At 42.7% G+C, this 20,797-nt stretch overlaps 1 protein-coding gene across 3 annotated transcripts in view; it reads right to left on the reverse strand.

Annotated features, from left to right (window-relative positions):
- ppp2r3a (protein phosphatase 2, regulatory subunit B'', alpha) overlaps window positions 1–20,797 on the reverse strand; it is a 101,052-nt gene that overhangs the window by 71,406 nt on the left and 8,849 nt on the right. For 2 of the 3 annotated variants that reach the window (XM_084044202.1, XM_084044200.1), the window contains exon 2: window positions 9,962–10,016. The gene's annotated coding sequence lies outside the window, so the exon portion shown is untranslated. The remainder of the gene's footprint in view (window positions 1–9,961; window positions 10,017–20,797) is intronic. The other variant, XM_084044201.1, reaches the window with a different exon arrangement.

A 20,797-nucleotide genomic window follows, 5' to 3' on the forward strand; every position in this document is an offset into this window, starting at 1 on the left:
ACAAAGTGATTGGTCAAGCTTCACGTGACACATGGCTATAAACACATTATAAACACATATCGATGACAAAATGTATCAAAGGCGCCGCTACCTTCACACAGGGTGTGATTTTTTATATATATCAACACAACTAAGTGAAAAGTCTTACAGATTTTTTATAATTGACTAAAATAGCCTAACTACAAGCTCATATCACTTAGCAAAGTGACACTTGAAGATCTGCTATTTTTTTTAAAGGATAAAAATGCATATATACTGTATTTATATTTGTTTAAACCTCAAAATCGGATCCATTCGGGTTCACTCGAACTCGCCACCTGATTGGTCAACTTTCGCTGTCAATCACAGAACGATGAGCGACGATGCTGATAGGCGAGTCCATTTGGTGGACGGGCAAGAAACGCCCAGATATGCCTTCAGGCCAGACCCAATTCCTGAAATCAAATGCAAATGAGATTTCCGGAAGGGGTTTACCAGGCTAGAATTCAACTAGAGTTACTAGACAACCACCCAAAAGAGCAGATATAATCAAGCCCCAAGGCGATCACTAATTACAACACATTAGTGTTCCTGTCGTCTGCGTGACCAGGACAGGAAATAACATATTTGATGACAGTATTTTGTTCTAAAATTCACCAAGCTCCTTCACTATTTTACTACAGCTAATGCAATCACAGGAATATTAAGTATACAGTAAAATCCTAAGTGTTCATTTATTTATATTTAACTTAGAGAGTGCACAAATGTAACCAACTGGAGATGGGCCTAGTCTTAAGTCTTACGCTATTATTAACAAAGTATAATACAGGGTTAAGTGATAAATCAGAATAATCGATTTACTTATACTAATATTAAAGTTTTTCTGTGTCAAATCATATTTTAAGAAAATCTTGCTTCTCAATTATTCATTTATAAGACAGTTAGTAAATAAATATCGGTTTCCATATTATATTTTAGGTTAATTGCCCAGCCCTAGCGGACATACAAACAACACAACACTGCATGGTCTCCTGGCACCTCTTCCATCACCCTCCTCATCTCCTGCTTCCCACCCAGTTGTCACCAGTAAACTGGCAGCTCAACTGAAGTTAAAATGAGTAAGAGTAAAAATAACTACAGCAAGAAAAAAAACTGTGTGTGAAGCTCTAATACATGTTAAATTACTTATGGAATACATTACGGCTTGGTCTGAAAGCAAGCCTCATAACCATGCTCATAAAATTCTTGCCTTATTTGCCCAGTCACACAACCACAAGTATATTATACTCTTGTAGTGGCGCACAGACGCATGCACACACACACACAGAAAGCTATTTCTCTGCCCAGTGTTTGGACTCTATTCTCAGAGTGGTGTTCATGTGACTCTAGCCATTACTCGCCATCCAATGTCCGACTGTCTCCATCCCGTGTGTGTGTGTGTGTGTGTGTGTGTGTGTGTGTGTGTGTGTGTGTGTGTGTGTGTGTGTGTGTGTGTGTGTGTGTGTGTGTGTGTGTGTGTGTGTGTGTGTGTGTGTGTGTGTGTGTGTGTGTGTGTGTGTGTGTGTGTGTGTGTGTGTGTGTGTGTGTGTGAGTCCCGAGTGTGTCATGCACACACACTTATCCTTGGAGACAGAAGGTCAACCTTGGCTTTGATCTTTATCGTTATCGGTCAGTCCCTTCATCCAAACACTCTCCCTCTCCTTCATGCTCTATCCTCATCTTCACCCCCCCCACCCCACTGAAAAATCCACTGTGTGTTTAATGATTCATGATTGAACACTCCCTTTTCTGCCAAGTAGGCATGTAGGTACAGTAGATACTTTGCTGATCCCCGGAGGAAAATTGTAACACACCGTATACAAGACGGGACAACACCTCTCCAGTCCCTGAAGTAATTAGACATGTGACTAACACATTAAAAGGAAACTACATTTAAAGTTCACACAAATGTCAAAAAGAATTACACCCCAACTTACAGTATAGGAAGCCAATGCTCCTACAACAAGTTACAATCACATCTCACATTACTCTACCTCCCCTTCCATCCCCTTTCCTCTGTTCGTTTCCTTTTTCCATAGATCTCAATCTCCATCATTCTTCTTCTCCTCGTTCCAACACCTTCATTCCAAAATAGTCACCATGTGTCATGTATCCATCCTTACGACAATCGTCCTTCTCCTTTCATCCTACCTTAAAAACATAACTTCAATCTAAGGCCCATTGTTCTGACGTTAGGAGATCAATATGTTAGTAGATAACATAGTGTGAGGAAAACATACCCTATAGTCTGTGTATTTCTCTGCAAAATGTTGACGTTGTAGAATGATGACGTGGCCAAATGCATTCAGGCACACATTCCATACACCAAATGACGTGAAGACACAGGGTATTCTTTGCCAAACTATATTATTGACCTCATCAATCATTAACAAGTTTCCCTTTAACCGCCATCCATCCAGACAAACATTTTGTGCTTTTTCCTAATACAGTTGATTATTTTTTTGTTCGTTTTCTCCCTCCCCATATAAAGTGACTTTGAGTACTTAGAAAAGCACAATATAAATCTGAGATAATATTATTATTATCCATCCACCATACTCCCCTCTCATCTGATAGCTTGAAAAGTAATTACCTCTGTAACAGAGCACAGTCTTGAGAGATTCATTTAACATTGGTGCCACCAAAAACCTCCATTTCTCTCCTCTGCTGCTCTGGATTGTGTTGGGTTGTTTTGCCTGAGATTCCACATTTCACGTTTCAGTGAAGCATCAGAGTTCAGTCCTGCCATTAAACCAGTGAGCAGAGCGTGCAGCGACCACATACGGGCCGTGTGGTGAGGCGGCGAGGGCTTAGCGGGCCAGCAGGCTGCGGCCCTGCAGCTAAAGCCTCATGCTTTAGGTCTAGACTCCACTAATGAGAACCAGTCGCCGCGCACACCACAGTCAATGCATGGGAACATCACACACACACACACACACACACACACACACACACACAAAAAAGCACACACACAAAAGCACGCTTGCAGGCATGTGGGCAGAGGTGCATACATACACTAGCGAGCGCACACACGGTTTTCACATAAATTCCCAGCACAGGTTAGAGCACTGCACTGTGATTGGGTAATTGCTGTGGGCGGAGGCATGCTACATTACAGCCCACATCTGGACAGTAGTGGAGCAGCATAGCTCTACATATTATAGGAATCGTTCAATTTTGCGATAAAAGCGCCAAATTTGGCAGATATGTTGATTGATATATTGGGAACAAATCTGGATATTGGGGCATCAAAAATTCACACCCTGGTGGGCGTGGCAGCCATTTTAAAAATGGCCACCAGCCAGCGGTTGATCAAATCTTCCTAGTTTTTGTCCTAGTACGCTGAAATGTTGCTCAAGTATGTGTGGGTGTGTTCATGCTGATTGCCTAAAAGGGGGCATTACAATGGGAGTGGCCTAGATAACAGCAATATTTTGGGAGACTTGTTCAAATGGTGATAGAAAAACTAGGAAGCTGAAGGATCAGAGGATGAAATAGAGACAGAGGAAAGAAAAATGAAAGAATCCCCCACCTCTGGAAAACCACATCTACAGTACCACTGCTGGCTTAATATCAAAACTTGCCAGAGCTTTTCTCTCATGTGCCTCCATACTGTGTCAAAGAAAAAAACAAACACAAAGCAATAGGCAAAAAAAAAGAAAACAAACGACAGGTTAAAAGAACACACTAGTATAAACTACTGGAAAGGTTAAGGGGAGACAGGAAGCAAAAGAATGAACAAAACGAAACGTCTGAAGAGTCAAAACTCACAGTGATATGACGGAAAACAAAATGAAATAGTACAGGATAGGAAAGACCAGAAGAGAACAGAACGGAACAGAATGCAATCAAATAGCACACAACCCCCACCAGGCATAATGTAAAACACACATGAACTACATCATGAGTCATCGTCATCAAACAAATCAAATAGACTATGGCACAGGAAGCCAAATGAAAGAGTGAGAGAGGGAGAGAGTTTTGTCACTTTCCAAACATAGCTGCAGGGTATATAGTATGATCTACGCGAGCCCACATCTGTTTGTAATATGGCAGCCGGCTGCAGAGATTTACGGCTTGGTTGACTGGCGTAAGGCTTATTACACTTCAATAGTGTCAACCCAGGACTTACTAGAGACGGGGGGGGTTCACACATCTCTGCTGTCATCACAAAAGCGTGCGCGCACTAACACACACACGTGCCTCTAGACACACGGTACACTGCACGCACACACACACACACACACACACACACACACACACACACACTCACAAGCAGGGCTGCAACAGTTAATCAAACTAATTGATTTAACTAATTATAAAACATATTTATTTTAATCAAATAATCAATTTTCAAAAAACTGTAGCGATAATAGCAGATTATCGTAGAAAACAGCTATTTTCTCTATTTTTGCGCCACAACTGTTGTACAATGAAGTGTAAAACGTGGCTTAAGTGGTTAATCGGACTCGATCGATTTAGTTGATTATTTTAAAAAAACGACTACAATTGTTTTGGATTAATTTATGTACTGTATCTTTTTTATAGTTTCTCAATTAATCAAAATAGTAATTGATAGAATGATCGCTAATAAGACAATCAATAGGTGCAGCCCTACTCAGAAGCACTCACAAGGCACAGGTACACACACAGGGCACGGATACAAAAGTGTAGCTTGACAGGATGCGACCCAAGCCTGCAAAGAATAAAAGGACATGATCTCATGTCAGATTATCCTGCATGGAAGGACCATATACCCTGGAGCTACACACACACACACACACACACACACACACACACACACACACACACACACACACACACACACACACACACACACACACACACAGACACAGTCTTGCTGCTGCTGTCACCTGGGGGCAGAGGAGCATAACAAGAGCTCTGGTAGCTGGCAAGCGTGGCAAAGAAAACCCGTTATACATGACTCACACAAACACACATGCACGGCACGCATGTGCGAGAACACACGCACACGCACACACACACAATGACTTTCACAGTGAGGGGGGAAAGTTCCATGACAGATTCTGCTTGTTACTGTGGCTGCATGTTAAAAATATGGAGTGTTCATTTAACTCTGTTAGTGTAAAAATGGACCCTCACAGGTCAGTTTTTACACTTTCAGAGTTAAACGAACAATCCGGCTACCAAAGCTAGAGTATCATTCCCTAATGCTGACCAATGATGACACAGGGTGGGTCCTCCTAACCTGTAAGCCATATGAAATATGGACAGCTGCAGAGTGTAGTGGTCAACTGTGTGGTTAAAGGTAGTAGCCTAGTTAGAAACCTCGGCAGGCTTCGCTTCATCATAGCTAGGAGGATAGGTACTGTAGATATTATTGACTGTAGGGTTCTGTATAGTAGTAACACTGTATTTTGTTACTTGGGAATAGTCAGCAATACTCAAAAGATTTTTGTGTCGATTGAGTAGAGTTGGGCGATATCAGCAAAATCAAATATAATAATATTTTGACCAAATGCCTCAATATTGATATTTTGACCATATTGTGGGGATGGCTATTGGCGCTTTCATACAAGATTTGATCATATTATTTTCATAAATAATCATCAGTAATGCCTATATCATAACTTATTTGGTAAAGGGAAATAATACAACAGCTAGAACAGTCAGTTAACTACAGTATAACCCCACAAATTCAAACACTTTACTGTATATATTCCATTCATTAAAATGTTCACTCTCCTTTGGCATATACAAACGTTTACTATGCCGATCTTATCTGTAATGTCTTATCAAGTGAGATATAAGATGTGTGTGTGACCGTTTTCCTGAGAATGCAGTTTTAAGTCTCACTTTCCTACAAAGGCATACATGCATGATATGAACTACTTCAGAACAGAAGAGTTAGAGGAGTTGAGTCTCACTGACTCAGTGGCTTTATATAAAATCAGAGGTAATATCTTCTGGATGTCGTCATCTTGTGACTGTGTGTCAGTATAGTAGATGGTGGAGCTGGCTGTGGACTGGAAGGCAAGTCAGAGGAGGGAACACTAAAGCCTCGTTGGCCCTGCCTTATCTGGAGTTTTGCTTGGAGCTTGCACACAATCGCACAGACACACACATGCACAGACACGTTTGTAATACTATACTTGTGAGGACATTATTATTTTAGGACAGCGATTTTTTTTTCCGTTGCCATTTCTAACCCAAAAGGCGTAAATAGCCCATCTAGATCTACTATTTTTGGTGTGTGACATCGGCGCGGAAGCTCAATCTAGCATAAATCCAAACCTGATCCCAAAACGAACCTCTAAAAGTTTAACCTGAATCTTTCCCTAATTGCAGCAGGTCTAACTAAATTAAACTAAATTCATTTTTAACTATAAAACCACCATGTCTCTTGTTAGAAGCAGGAACATTTTGTCTATTTCGCAACTTGTATTATACTTGCGAGGCCCTTACAAGTATAGTAATACGCACGCACGCACGCAGCTTTCCAGCCTGACTCAAGCCAAATCCTTGTCTGTCTCCAGGCACTCATGTGTTTGGTATGATGGTATGCAGTATGCTGCTGGGATGTGTCATTTGCTCGTTTCTCAAATCTGAAGTGCATGCAAGTGTATACGTATACAGTGTGATATATATATACACTGTATGTTTCCTTATAACATGAGCAGGCTGAAACGACCATAATTTGAGTGTGTGTGTGTGTGTGTGTGTGTGTGTGTGTGTGTGTGTGTGTGTGTGTGTGTGTGTGTGTGTACAGTACTGTACAGTAAGTGTGCTTCCATGTAAAAGGCATCGTCTAGCACTATAAAATGTGCATAAGTGTGTGTGTGTGTGTGTGTGTGTGTGTGTGTGTGTGTGTGTGTGTGTGTGTGTGTGTGTGTGTGTGTGTGTGTGTGTGTGTGTGTGTAAAGCATGAGTGTATTTGTTTCCATATAACCTGAGCAGGCAGTGAACGTAATGATTCCACATTTTCCATGCAGTGTTACTAGGCTCCAGGCAGACACACAGTCATCCAGTCTCTTCTGTGCCAAGTCTCCATGTCTCACACCTTTGGCTCACCACCTACACACACACTTGGCTGCGTGCATGCAAACACGTACATATATGTACCATATGCATATCGCCACTGTCGGGGGCGGAAACTACAGCTTACAGTTTTAAAGCTTTACAGCTTTAAATCTGTATGTTCTAAAGCTGTAATGGAGATGGAAAAAGGGTGTTCTAATGGATCCAATGTAGTTACCATGATTTAGTCACAAGCTCTTGTGTTATATACTTCTAAATTGTAAATATTCTATATTAAAATTGCCAACATGGACGGTGGACGCCAGAAAAATACCATTCACTGACGTCAGGCACAACCAAAACAGTTACCCAACAACGCCGATTTGCGCATGACCCTAGGGGGCGGGGCACCGTCAGGCACTATGTCGAGGTGTCCATATTATGCCAATATATGGAGTTCTTGGTTAGCCACGCCCAACTATGGAGTCCAGGCCAAGCTATGACGTCAGTTCTATGACGTCATATTGTACTCCACATTTGCGGATGTTATGTACAACGACTTCCCGCTCTGGACGCTGAGTTTTAAGTAGATCGGTCGAGCGGTCTCCATATATGCCCATATATGGGCATAACTGACTTCCCCATTTTAGGGCGACGGCAGTTATTTTTCAAAGAATTTAAAAACATGTAAAGGGCGAAAATAGCTAATCTATACAGTATACTTTCGCTACTTTAGCGCAACACTGTCGTAAAATAGGCCAATTATTTAAGAAAGAATATAAAAGGTTGAAAAACAGCAACGATATGCAACTATAAGCATTTACCAACACATGCACTGTACACAACAGTCAGTCATTCTTTTAGCAATACAAACACGTGTACACACAAGTGCAAACACATACACACACACACCTAAAGTAAGGCTGTGCCAAAGACCACTCAAGAGACACAAGTTGATCTAGTAAACCAACGGAAGTGGAACATGCATGACTGACACAATAATGCAAAGTACAAATGAAAGAGCTTTGCTGGAAAAGGTCATGTGTGCTCAGTAAACCTTGCCGAGATAAACACAGGTTAAAATGAGTTCAAACTCTGTTAAAAGCTAGAACAGCCATCAATTTAAATGGCCTATGCACACAGGAAGACCATGTCTTCTATGTTCCCAGCAGTGTTGCCAGATTGTGCGAGAGAAATAAGCAACCAGGTCCATGAAAACAAGCCCAAAAGAAGCTATAGGCCACATGAGCACTTCAAACCTATATACATAGGATATTTGAAAACAGACCATCTATAAGCTCACAACGTTTACAAGCGTGAAGCGACTTTACAGAAAAACAAGCCCAAAGTCACTTATAATAGGCAGAAATGGCAACACTGCAGAAATGGCAACACTTCCCAGCATAATGAAAGAACATAGGTGGTTGTGTATTTTAAGACTGACAGCACTGTTGTTCTTCCCAGCTTATACTTGTCAAATTAGATAAAAGCCGTCTGTAAAATCGGTTTTCTGTGGTAGTGCACATAATATGTATTTTACAATTAATCCACAATACCATCATGATTGAGTCTTATTTAATCTAATGTCCTACATGTATTTTGAGTGGTTCTATGCTAGTTTTCGGCGCATTTCAAGAAGTAGTCTTTTGTCCAAAATGCAATATCCAGATAACACACACACAGAAGACACTCAGTTAACCCATTGAGACCTGAAGCCGATTCTACATGTCTCCTAAATCTCAACAGTATTGTGAAAAACCTATGTTTCTATGAGTGGTGCTCAACTATTTCATGTCAAGGACTCCCAAAATTATAAGTATTTGGCCGCGGACCCCCATCAAAATATTCCAGGGACCCCCAGAAGCAAAGATTTGAGTTAAAAATGTTCGCTTTAAAAATATATATATTCAGAAGATTTGCACACATTTTCACGATTTTTCAAAAATAGCAGATCTACAAGCTCGTAGCGCGGCACTCGGTGCCGCGCTATGAGCTTGTATATCTGCTATTTTTGAATAGCCCAAAGTGTAAAATAATGCTGTTTAGCTCAAATCTAAAAATGACACAGTTCCAGGTCTTAATGGGTTAAGTGCGCACGCACGCACGCACGCACGCACGCACGCACGCACGCACGCACGCACGCACGCACGCACGCACGCACGCACGCACGCACTTGTACTGTACCCGGGACCGCCTGGGGAGGTAGTCTCGGGTCCGATTGATGTGTACTCGGGTACGGAACGCTGCAATGTGAAGCCATCCGTACCAGCAGAAGGAAGTGGACTGCTAATCATATATCATTTATGTATCTTTAAAATGACACATTATTTTACCTGGGTTGTACTTTCTCATAGTTCTACTTGAATGTTGACAAGAAATAATAATCCTGCTAGTGTTTGAGTAGCGCGAGCCATGACAAAACTAACAAAAAAACAAACAAAAAACACATGTGTAGCGAGGGCTAGAATCATGGCCAATGTGAATGCTGGCCAGCGGGGAGAGGGAATCGTACTCTGGAATGGTTCGAATCAATCTGACCCAGTCTGAATCCGCCCTAAAACTCTGGCTCCCATCCTGTCTCGGTCTCTGCTCTCCTTCAGTCTGCATCCAACTATCAGCTTCCCACACAGACTGGTGAAAAGTCAAGCTGCTAATTATAATGACCGATTGAATCATCACTGATGCCGTAGCATCAGGTTAAGACTATGGTAATGCTATTGTTCCATGTGGAGACTCCCCTCCTCTCCTCTCCTCTCCTCTCCGACATGCAGCAGTGTGTTTGGAATTAATCTTCCGGAATTCAAATGAATGAAAATAATATAAATATTATATTGTGACAGAGAGAGAGAATGTGAGTCTTTCATGTTCTTAAATCTCACTTTTAAAACAGTACTAAAGCTACATCCTCAGTCCTCACAGACCATAAAATCAGCAACACACCCACCTTGCAACGGCAGGACAGGAAAACAACACCAACAGCAACTTCAGCTCGAAACAGCCTGGGAGGTAAAGAGACAGACAGACAAATCGAGAGAGACAGAAACAGAGAGAGGGAGAGAGAGAGTAAGCAAGTAAAGTAAGTAAGTCATTTCATTTATATAGCACTTCTCACAGAGAACTCACAAAATGCTTTATATACAATAGGAATAAATACACACAGCATGAAGCATTCAAATAATTACAAATCAAAAGAAACACAAACTGTACAATTCATCTCAGAAACAAAACAGCAGACAGAGATGTTAAACACTAAAACGTTTTAAAATCTTTTCCTTTTCGCCACAATCACTTGTGAGAATGGCCTGTTTTCCATCTTTCTAAATAGGGGCCGTTGGCATCATTTCCTTCATGACAGAGAGGCCAATTTTGGAGACAGACCAAGATGGATACAGTGGGCTTTGAGTCCATGCTTGTGCCGCATGATTTATGAGCAGAGAGCGAAAGGGCACAGTGTGTGTGTGTGTGTGTGTGTGTGTGTGTGTGTGTGTGTGTGTGTGTGTTGCATTCATAGGAGAAGGGCATCCAGAGAGCAGTGCCTGAGGTGTAAGCCTATATATAAGCCCCAGGGCGTCGGGCAGAATGGCCCACATTCCCCTGATTCAGCCAGCCTGTGGGTACTTAAGACACCAAACTCCACCGTCTCTCTCTCTCTCTTTCTTTCTCTCCCTTGCCGTCTATACTTAATCTTTCTCTGACACAAACTCTTTAGTCTACATGTCACAAACGGACTCAAACACATGTATATGATCTCTCCCCCTCTCTCCTTTGCAGTTCTCCTCCCACTCGCCTGAGGGTGAATCGTCACCTATCTGTTATCTGTACAGAGACAAAGCATCGGGGAGGGTGTCACTTGATTCCCATATGCTTCGGAATGATACCGTAACGGCGATTCTTTAAAAAAATCTAAATCTCAACAGTTTTTTGAAAAAAAAAATCTGGAAAATATTTTTTCACCATTTTTCAAAAATATCAGATCTACAAGCTCGTAGCGCGGCACTCGGTGCCGCGCTACGAGCTTGTATATCTGCTATTTTTGAATAGCCCAAAGACATCTAAAGTGACACAGATGCGTTCCAGGTATCAATGGGTTAAAACAGGATTGTAGCATAGAGTCTGTATCCTCTGACCGATTCGGACCTTGTAGGCCGGTAGCAGCTGGATGGAGCAGTCAGTGGTCAGAGCTTCCAAGCCGTGGGAGCGGTGGAGAGCTTTGTATCCATCTTTGAGGGGTGTGTAGCAGTGGTCAAGAGTATTGTCAACGGCCTGGGCTGGGCCCATAGCAGCCCAGGCACCTAAGGCTCCTAATGCAGCCTGACTAGGGATGCAAATGATCGATTCATTCATTAATTGATAGTTGATAACCTTATCAACTATCAATTAATTGATAAGCGGTAGTGATGAGCGGGCCGACCCGTAACCCGCAGGTCAACCCGCGGCACGGGTGGTCGAGTCAGGATTTCAGAATTACCCGTCAGCCGCTCTCACGCGCAAAAAAATAAAAATAAAACTATTTTGAACAACATGCTTGTTTATTTAGCCCATGACAATGTTGTGCTACTGTAGACATTTAAAGCGACTTTGGGTACTTAAAAGAGCGCTATATAAATCTAAGCTATTATGATGATAATTATATTTTTTTTCCTACCGCGGGGCGGGTTGAGCCATAGATTTATATATGGGTTCGCGGGGCGGGTTGTGGCGGGGCGGGTCATGAAAAAACCCGACCCGCACATCACTAATAAGCGGCGTTTTTTTAGGAAAATCCGCGTCCGAAACCGAAAGAGTGCAGAAACATAATTGCCTTGATGCATATAACATTATCGATCGTCAACGAGCATCAGCTGGACACAGACACCTCCCCTCTGCAGTCAGTCTCATTTCTCTCCAAAAGCTGGAATATGAAAGATTCTGCGAGACAAATCAGGAACCAAGTCTATGAAAACAAGCCGTGCATGCCACACACACACACGATTTTTTAAAACCTTTTTTTCACCTTTTTCAGCAAATATTTGATTCCCCAAAGTCAAATACATCATTGTTTTAATATATATGTGTGTGTATAGACTTTAAAAATTATAAGTATTTTTTTTTTGGCTGCAGCCCCCATAGCCCCCCCCTTCCCGCGCCACTGCACACACACACACACAGACACACACGAAAGAAAGCAAACTGGTATACATAACTGTGTGTCATGTAAATTAGCAGCTGATGACATTTTATTCCAATATCAGTCTGAAACAATCTTCGCATTATTTGGCAATGTTTAACAGTAACTGTTTTTTTTAAATTCTATTTTCACCTACCGGTAGATATTTAGAGAGAAAATTGATTGGTTTACAGTTTACACTGAAGAGTTGAAAAGTACTAAACCATGTAAAAAAAACATTAAAACTATAGGTGTAGTGCAGTGACAGTGACTGCACTGGCTGCATGTACAGTACTTGTACAATCTACAACAGTACATTGTACATACATGTAGGTGGAGGTTCTACTGTATGAGCGTCAAACAACTAAACCTGGCAGTGTTAATGCCATTCTCTACCCATTGGGTCATGCAGAACCACTTTCAGTAAGTGAGGTCACTTTGAAGCCTAAAACACTGGAGCCAGTCAGGACAGGTCCAGACGAACACTTTCATCTCTCTCCCTCTTATTTGTCATGCCAACCCAAAAAAGAATAGCAAATGTATGCACAATGCATTGAGAGCTTGTAGATCAGCAATTGTTTAAATAGACAAAGTATATAATCGGGCTAAAGTGGTTAAACTGTCATTTTGCTGGTGGCCCCCTGGAACACCCTAAACGACCCCTGGGAGTCTCCGGAACCCTCTTTGAGAACCACTGGATTAAAAGGTATGACAGAGAGATGATGGAAAAGATCTCCTGTTCTGATATCCCAGCTGATCCATATCACTGAACTTAAACCAGTTGTTAAGTATACCTGGTTTTCAATTTAGCACCTCCCACCTGAACCAGTCCCTTCGCCTCCTCCTACAAGACCACCCAACTGTCCTAGTCCCTCCTCATCCTCATGAAAGGACTGCCCATGGCCCTTCCCAGTTGTTTATAAAATGCTCTAGAGCAGTGGTTGTCAAACTGGGGTCTGGAGACCCTTGAGGGGGTTCCAGAGGGTTCACAGCTAAATTAATTTAGCATCAAAATCAGTGTAACCAGTTGAAACCTATACATTGGCTATTTGAAAATAGCAGATCTACAAGCTCACAGCCTATCACATTGCGACGCGTTGCGAGCTTGTAGATGTACTATTTTCAAATAGCCAATGCATATACAGTACGTAGGTTTAAACTGGTTACACGGATTTAGCTATTTTCTATTCAAAACATCATATTTTTTTAAATTTGGGGGTACTTGACATGAAAAGGTTTGAGAACTGGTCTATACAGCTCTGACAACTTAGTTGGTAGCCAGTCTTTACAGATTGTTTGATATGGCACTGCTCTCTCTCTCTCTCTCTCTCTCTCTCTCTGTGTTCACACGTGCTTGTAGGCAAAAAAAAGAATTAGCTTGAGTGCATTTTTCTATTTGTGCATGTGTGTGAGTGTGCATGCCTTGCGTGTTGAATACTTTGGCCCCAGTACTGTGGGAGTGCGTTTATCAACAACAACTACACGCCCCCCCCCCCCCCCCCCCCCCCCAGCCATTCCCCAGGGGTCCCCGGACATTTAAAGTCACTCTGGTTCCCATGCACGCCTGTGTCACTGCCTGGGCTGTGCCTGTTCCCATTGTGAACTCCAAACAATGTTGCTACAAATAAACCAGAAACTCACAGCGTAATCACAGAGCTACTATGGCAAAATTACAGCGTAATTACACTCACAGCCCACATCAACAGAGTCAACATACAGTTGATCCCGTCTCTCTGGATTTCAAAGATTAAAAGTGTAAGAGTGGCGGCCTTTAATCCTACCGTAATCAGAAAGTTATCGGTGTCAGAGAAAGAGAGGGCAAAGGAGTTACAGTTTTTCATGTCTGGTCAAAGGTTTCTTGGGCACAAACATAAACACAAGAGTAAACGTCAGCATACCACGTAAGGTGAAATGATAGTTCCATTGCACAAGATCATGGGAACATGAGATCGTCTAGTCTAGTGGACTTCAGATGAACGTGATTCAACTTCGGATTCCACTTCAAATACAACACGACCTAGGTGGCTCGGCCAGTTAGTGGACAGATCATTATGCCAGAGGACCTGAGTTTGAATCAACAGCAGCATACATAAATAAATGTGACATCCCAAAATTATGAGAGTCTTAATATCCAGCAAGCAATAGAAGTGAATTACTGGAAACAAATTCAAATAAGAGAGAAGCTGTAACCTTACTGGTCTGACAGACAAGAAATAATAATCCTTTTGCAAAAAACATCCATGTTCTGTAACTTTTTTAACCCATTAAGACCTGGAACGCATCTGTGTCACTTTAGATTTCTTTGGCTATTCAAAAATAGCAGATATACAAGCTCATAACGCGGCACCGAGTGCCGCGCTATGAGCTTGGCCAGATCCCCGCCAGGCCAGGTTGTCTACCCAGGCCTGTGAAATGCATACGCAGTGGAATGGAATGGAATGGAATCTGCTCAAACTGACTGATATACTGATACAGAACCATATATAGACATGTAACATCGCTGTCGGGTGGTGGAAACCTTGTATGTCCAAAACCGTTCCTTTAAATAAAAAAAAAGGATAGGATAGTGAAAATAGACGGTCTACAAGCACACAACGCATCGTATCTCAACGCGTTGGGAGCTTGGAGATCTGCTATTTTTCCTCTTATAGTGCGACACTCTTGAGTCTTGTATGATGAAGTTGGGCAGTGGTTCTCAAACTTTTTAATTTCAAGGACCCCCAGTTTAATAAGCATTAGGCCACAGACCCCCATTTGATACCATTTGCTATCTTTGGGACCCCAATCTATACTATGAAATCCTAACTCTGAGAGAGTACAAATGGAACTAAATGAACCCGTAAGGGTCCATTTGGTTCAATTTGTACACTCCCAGAGTTACAGTCATGTAACTCCTCAAGGACCCCTGGGGGTCCCCGGACCCCAGTTTGAGGGGTCCGGGTACATCGCTAATCGGTGGTTTAGGACTCTAGACCACCGGATAAAACCTAATCACAAGATTGTGCTGTGGTGAAAAACAGCAAACTGTAAATCTTCTTTTAAAACAAATGAGATGATAAATAAATAAGATTAGATTGGCAGAGGCATCCAACATCCAAAGTAAAGTGAATCATATTGTCCAAATACAAAGCTACACTGGCGTCTTGACGAGGAAATGCCAACACATGAAAGTTACATCATAGTTGATGTAAAACTAAAAACATATTTAGTTACGCCAACATTGTTTTTGTGAGATAGTTTTGTACTTATTGGTGAAGGATTTCTCCCCCCAGCTAATCTCTTACACAAACATTATGTTGCAGTCTGTAGATTTGAAACATTTATAAAGATCGCCATGTCCGTCATGTCCTCACTCCCACACAGCACTAGCTGAAAAATCTAGCCGGTGGCAGATTAACATGGGAGAGGATTGAAAGCGGAGATGCTCCTCATGGGCTCAGCTTGTAAACCTGATAGCTGTGCAGTGATTTACATTTTAAAAATATTGAAATAATGCTTGAATAGCAACCTGCTGAACAAGTATTCTGAATATTCATGCCTTTTGGGCAACCCTAAAAACATATTTTCAAAGACAGAGCTCTTGGCCATTTTTTTGTGGCATCTCTCTTGAAGTATTGCTGCTGCTCACAGAAAAAAAACCTGGGGCTTTAGGTTGTGCGATATGGAGGTGAGTGACACTGGCGCTACTGGATCCAAGCTCCAGGTGATGTGGGCCACAGGTGCAGCCTCGGAGGAGCGGCAGGCGAGCAGGGGCTTTGATACGCCTCAGTTCAAACACATAGCAGTATAGACAACTCACTGATGAAAGACTGCTACTGATATCAAACTACCACATGTCAGCCTCCCGGGCATGAGGGCACCCACATACACAGTGACCAGTATGAATAGACACACACACACACACACACACACACACACACACACACACGCATATGCTATAGGCCTGTGCGTGTGTGTGTGAATGAATGTGACAAATGTGTGTTTTCCACGCACACACACACACAACCAACCACACAGTCATTTACCAGACATTCAACTCTCTTCAACTTTGATGTCTCTGTTGTCAACCCTGGGGGGGTTGTCTGATGAGAGGACAGAAGGATATACATAGAGAGAGAGAAAGAGAGAGAGTAAGAGCAAGAAAGAGAGAGAGAAAGTGATGAAAGAACGATACAGAGAAGGATATAGAGAATGGGAGAAAAGACAAAGAGGGTGCGAGAGAGAGAGACCTCTTTAAAAGTATAATGTTGCTGTAAAAGCAATTAAAAGTGTGTGAAGTCTTACCTGTGTCCTCTCTTATCCAGGTCCTCATTAAATCTACTGTAATGCTGGAGTGTAAACGAGAGGGGAGGCTACACAGTAAAATCTGCAGTTATTAATATCAATTTTTAACTCCGAGTTAAAGAAAGATTTTAAAGAAAGATTTTACAGTGCAGAGGGCCCAGAGAGACATGCTACCTGTACATTACGATTATGACATGGACAAACAGGGAGAAAGAACGAGAGAACAGAGGGAGACAGATAGGGAGGGGCGAAAGAGAGAGTGAGAGAGAGAGAAGGAAAGAAAAGAGATGGAGAATAAGAAGGGAGTTGAAAACAGACAGTAGAAACAGAACAGGGTGGAAGAGTGAAATTTGATGGTAGTTAAAACTGATGTAAAAAGAGTGATAGATGGAGAAAGAGAGGTTCAGACAGAGGGAAAGAGATGGAGGAAGTGAATGAAAGAAGTCGACACGACTCTCGTCTACCAAGCAACTGGACCCCTCCCTCCCTCTCTCTCTCTCTCTCTCTCTCTCTCTTTTTGTCTCATGCTGCTATCTCTGCTATATCTATCTCACGCTGCGATTCCAGCTGCGTTTGTAACCATGGAAACCGCAAAGTCGGAACTCGAACCGTGTGTGGTATAGGATAATACGGTACCGATGTGCGTGACTGACAAACACACACGCACACATTGTTGACATGTGAACACACACGCACAGACAACGAGCGGTCCACCTCATTAGCGGGGACTCCGACTGCTCCTCGATCAAAGCTGGCTGAGGACTCCCAACGACGACGCCCTTGACAGGACATCTGGATCTCCACATTTCTTTCAGTGAGTCCAGCTCAACATCTCATGTTGTGCAAAGAAACCAGAGCCCATGAGATGGTGTAGAATGTCTCCCAGGGTTTGTACGTTTAGGGGAGGTTTTGGCTGACAACACTACACTGTAAAGCCCTGAGCGTTAATTCAACTCTTCAAGTCAGTAGCGTCCCCAGGAATTACATTTAGGGCAGAAGAGATTTTTTATTTTGCACCCCCCACCCCCCCTCCTCTATCCATTACCCCCCCCCCCCCCCCCTCCAAAAAAATGTCAGACCTTCCTAGCCCGTGTTATTAAAGAAAAACGGGCGACAATGGCCAAAACTCTATCGAAAATCGGCGATAGAAAACAGGCGAAAGTGGACGTTTTCAAGACGTTTTGGCCATTATCTTTTTGCTCAGTTCAAAGCTTGTTGGATGCGTGACTTTGAGGACATTAAGCACGCAATGACACCTTTTCGGGTTATTTAGGTTTATCTACGGGAGGCGAGATCTTAGTTGAGCAGAAGACCGCCTGCCCTGCCTCTACAGTGGCTACGCCTCTGCTTCAAGTGTAAAAGTGCACCATTATGGGTGCATTTTAACATTCAATTAAATGAACACACAGGCTGTTTCTGTGTAATGTAGCTCTTTTTTTTACAGAAAGACTCTGCTTCACGATCACAATCATCATTAGCTGAATATGTTCACGTCTGAGAACGGTCTATCACAGCCAAGTCATCTCCAAAGAGGCAGCAGAAGGTTAAGCTGCTTTAATTAAGGGCAACAACGCAGTTCAAAGTGACTTGACCTTGCCCAGGGTTCCCTGGCTGGTTCAGGGATTCTAACATACAGCCTGCCAGGCAATGAGGTTCCTAGGTTTTCAATGTCATGAGGACCGGGACCCACGAGTGGTCTTTTATGTGGGTCCCAGGGAATTTCTATTGGTCTACAATAAAAATTAGTACCCTGGATGCATCGATAATGCGTCCTTTTGGAATAATATGCGTCAGAGTCGCGGGACACATAGCCAACAACATGACTGGCCAGGTCATAAACCAGCCACTCTGACCTTTAAACTACCACTGACCAGCATTTGGCTTTTTCCCCACAGGAATTCAAATACATTCAGAATGGAGTACAGCAGAACACTACAGTAAAGCTTGATATATATGTCATCGTACGGTGGTGTCGCACACCAAAAATAGCCGATCTACAAGCTCACAACGCGTTGTTGTGAGGTCGCGGATCGGCTATTTTCGGCATGAGACACCATTGTACACAACATAGAATGAATTAACAGTTCAGCAGTCCACATCTTGAAGATGCCACAGGCTTAAGATTTAGCCATTTAGCGGGGGCAAGCTGGTAGCTGACCGATAGAGTTTAAAGACCGCAGACCACCCACCACATAATCGTCATGTCCCCGGTTCGATTCCGGCTGGAGACCTTTGCATGTCTCTCCCTCGCTCAATTTCCAGTCTCTATACACAGGCCAAGAACTGCCTAAAAGTAATCTTCAAGATTAGCCTAGTGCTCCAACCTTTAAGCTACCGCTGACCAACATTTGGCTTCATACCCGGAATTCATACACATTCAGGCTGGAGTACAGAACACTAGTAATGCTTGATTCATATTCCATCATATGATGGAAAATAAATCAATCTATGAAACCAAAACCAAAGAATTTTACTCTTACGTACTTAATAATAATAATAACTCAACAATATATACTGTAAGATGTAACAGGAATCTTGAGTCTAGTGGTCTCTGACTCGCGCTCATCTTTCCCTCTATTAATATGCCATGAAAAGATCTTTCAACTTTACATTACGGAGCTACTGTGTGTGACAATGACAGTTAACATGTTAATTAATGCTGTGATTACAGAGACGAGACGAGAGCACTCGAGCCCAGAGCGCTGCGAGGGATGGATGGTTTGGAAACTCAGAGGCCATTTGGTTACGAAGGCTTTGGGTGGAATGCTCTTTGGTTTGGGGCCAGTTCAGTTGCAATGAACTCCAGTGTGTTATAGCGCAGTTAAACACAAACACACACACACACACACACACACACACACACACACACACACACACACACACACACAGAGCCTGGTGGTCAGACTGGCAGGCAGGAGGGAAGTTGGAGTACAGTGGGATCTGACCATTTCACCATACGCTCCCTTCCAGCGACACACACACACACACACACCACAGCTATGTCCAACCACAACTTCTGTATGCGTGTGTGTGCTGAATGAATGTGTGTACGGATTTTGTGTGTGTGTGTGTGTGTGTGTGTGTGTGTGTGTGTGTGTGGGGGGGGGGTGGCGGGGGGGGGGGGTAGGGTGTTAGCCGTACAGTATAAACACTGTGTGGACTCCCTTGACTTGTGTTTACTGACTGAGATAAAGACTGTCATTCTTATGTCACCACCAACTAACCTCTCTTTATATCCAACCAGAGAGAGGGAGGGGACATACAGACAGAAAAGAGGGAGAGGAATAAAGAACAAGACAGAGGGAGAAGTTAAAAGAAAGAGGGGGAGAGAAACAGAGAAAGATGAAAGACAGAGCAAGCGAGAGATGGGAAGGAACAGAGAGAGAGGGAGGGGAGCGAAAGACTTAGCTTTGGCAAAGTAAGGACGGCTTTTCATATCAAATAAAGCTTTAAATAAAGCTTGAATTGGAAAATAGACAGAGAGGGTGTGAGGGTGGGAGACAAGAGGAAAAAGAGAACGATGAATAGAAATGATGGAAACGTCAAAAGAGAGTGAAAAAGGGAGAGAGCATTGGGTTTAAGTCAGGTCATTTTTTTCCCCTGAGTAGTGCCCCCTCATACATCCCCTCCTCATATGTTAAAGTACTTAAAAGCTGTACAAGCCCCTAGCCTGTTCATTGTGCCCTGAGATGCTGGCCAGCATATCAGCGGCCAGGAAATGACATGGAACCAGCCTCTCTCTCGCTCTCTCTAATTTTCCTCTCATTACGGACTAAATGAAACGATACTAGCACTAGTAGGGCTAGTCTACTACTTATTATAGTACTTAGTAATAGGTCCATTTGGTTATATTTGTACACTCTCTGAGTTTAAATGGATAAACAGCAATGTTTTGTGAGATAGAAGAGTTATTTTAACCAATCTGTATGTCAGAGCATGTCAACCATTTAAACTCCATATATTTCGTTGGGGGTCCTTGAAATGACAGTATACAGTATGTATAAATGCTCACCATCAGCCTCACTGTCTTGGTTTTCAACATGTGTTAAGCCAATTAGCACCAATTATACTTGGTGTTGCAACATGTATTAGGCAGACATGCATTACTCTGCCCCTCTCTCTCTCTCTTCCCAGTCTCTCCTCCTCCTTCCGTCTGTGGCTTGGAGACGCATGGTCTACCCACACTGACCAGCGCAGGCAGGCGTCATTTTAGCCGGCATGTCTGTTAAATAGCTCACATCCCCGTGTGCTACGCTGTAAAAATCCTAACTGTTCATTTAACTCAGAGAATGGGGCCATTTTTACACTCGCAGATTTTAAATCAACACGACTTTACAATGTAGCCCCGGG

The sequence above is a fragment of the Gymnoscopelus microlampas genome (genome assembly GCF_963454915.1).
Source record: "Gymnoscopelus microlampas genome assembly, chromosome: 20".
NCBI lineage: Eukaryota > Metazoa > Chordata > Actinopteri > Myctophiformes > Myctophidae > Gymnoscopelus > Gymnoscopelus microlampas.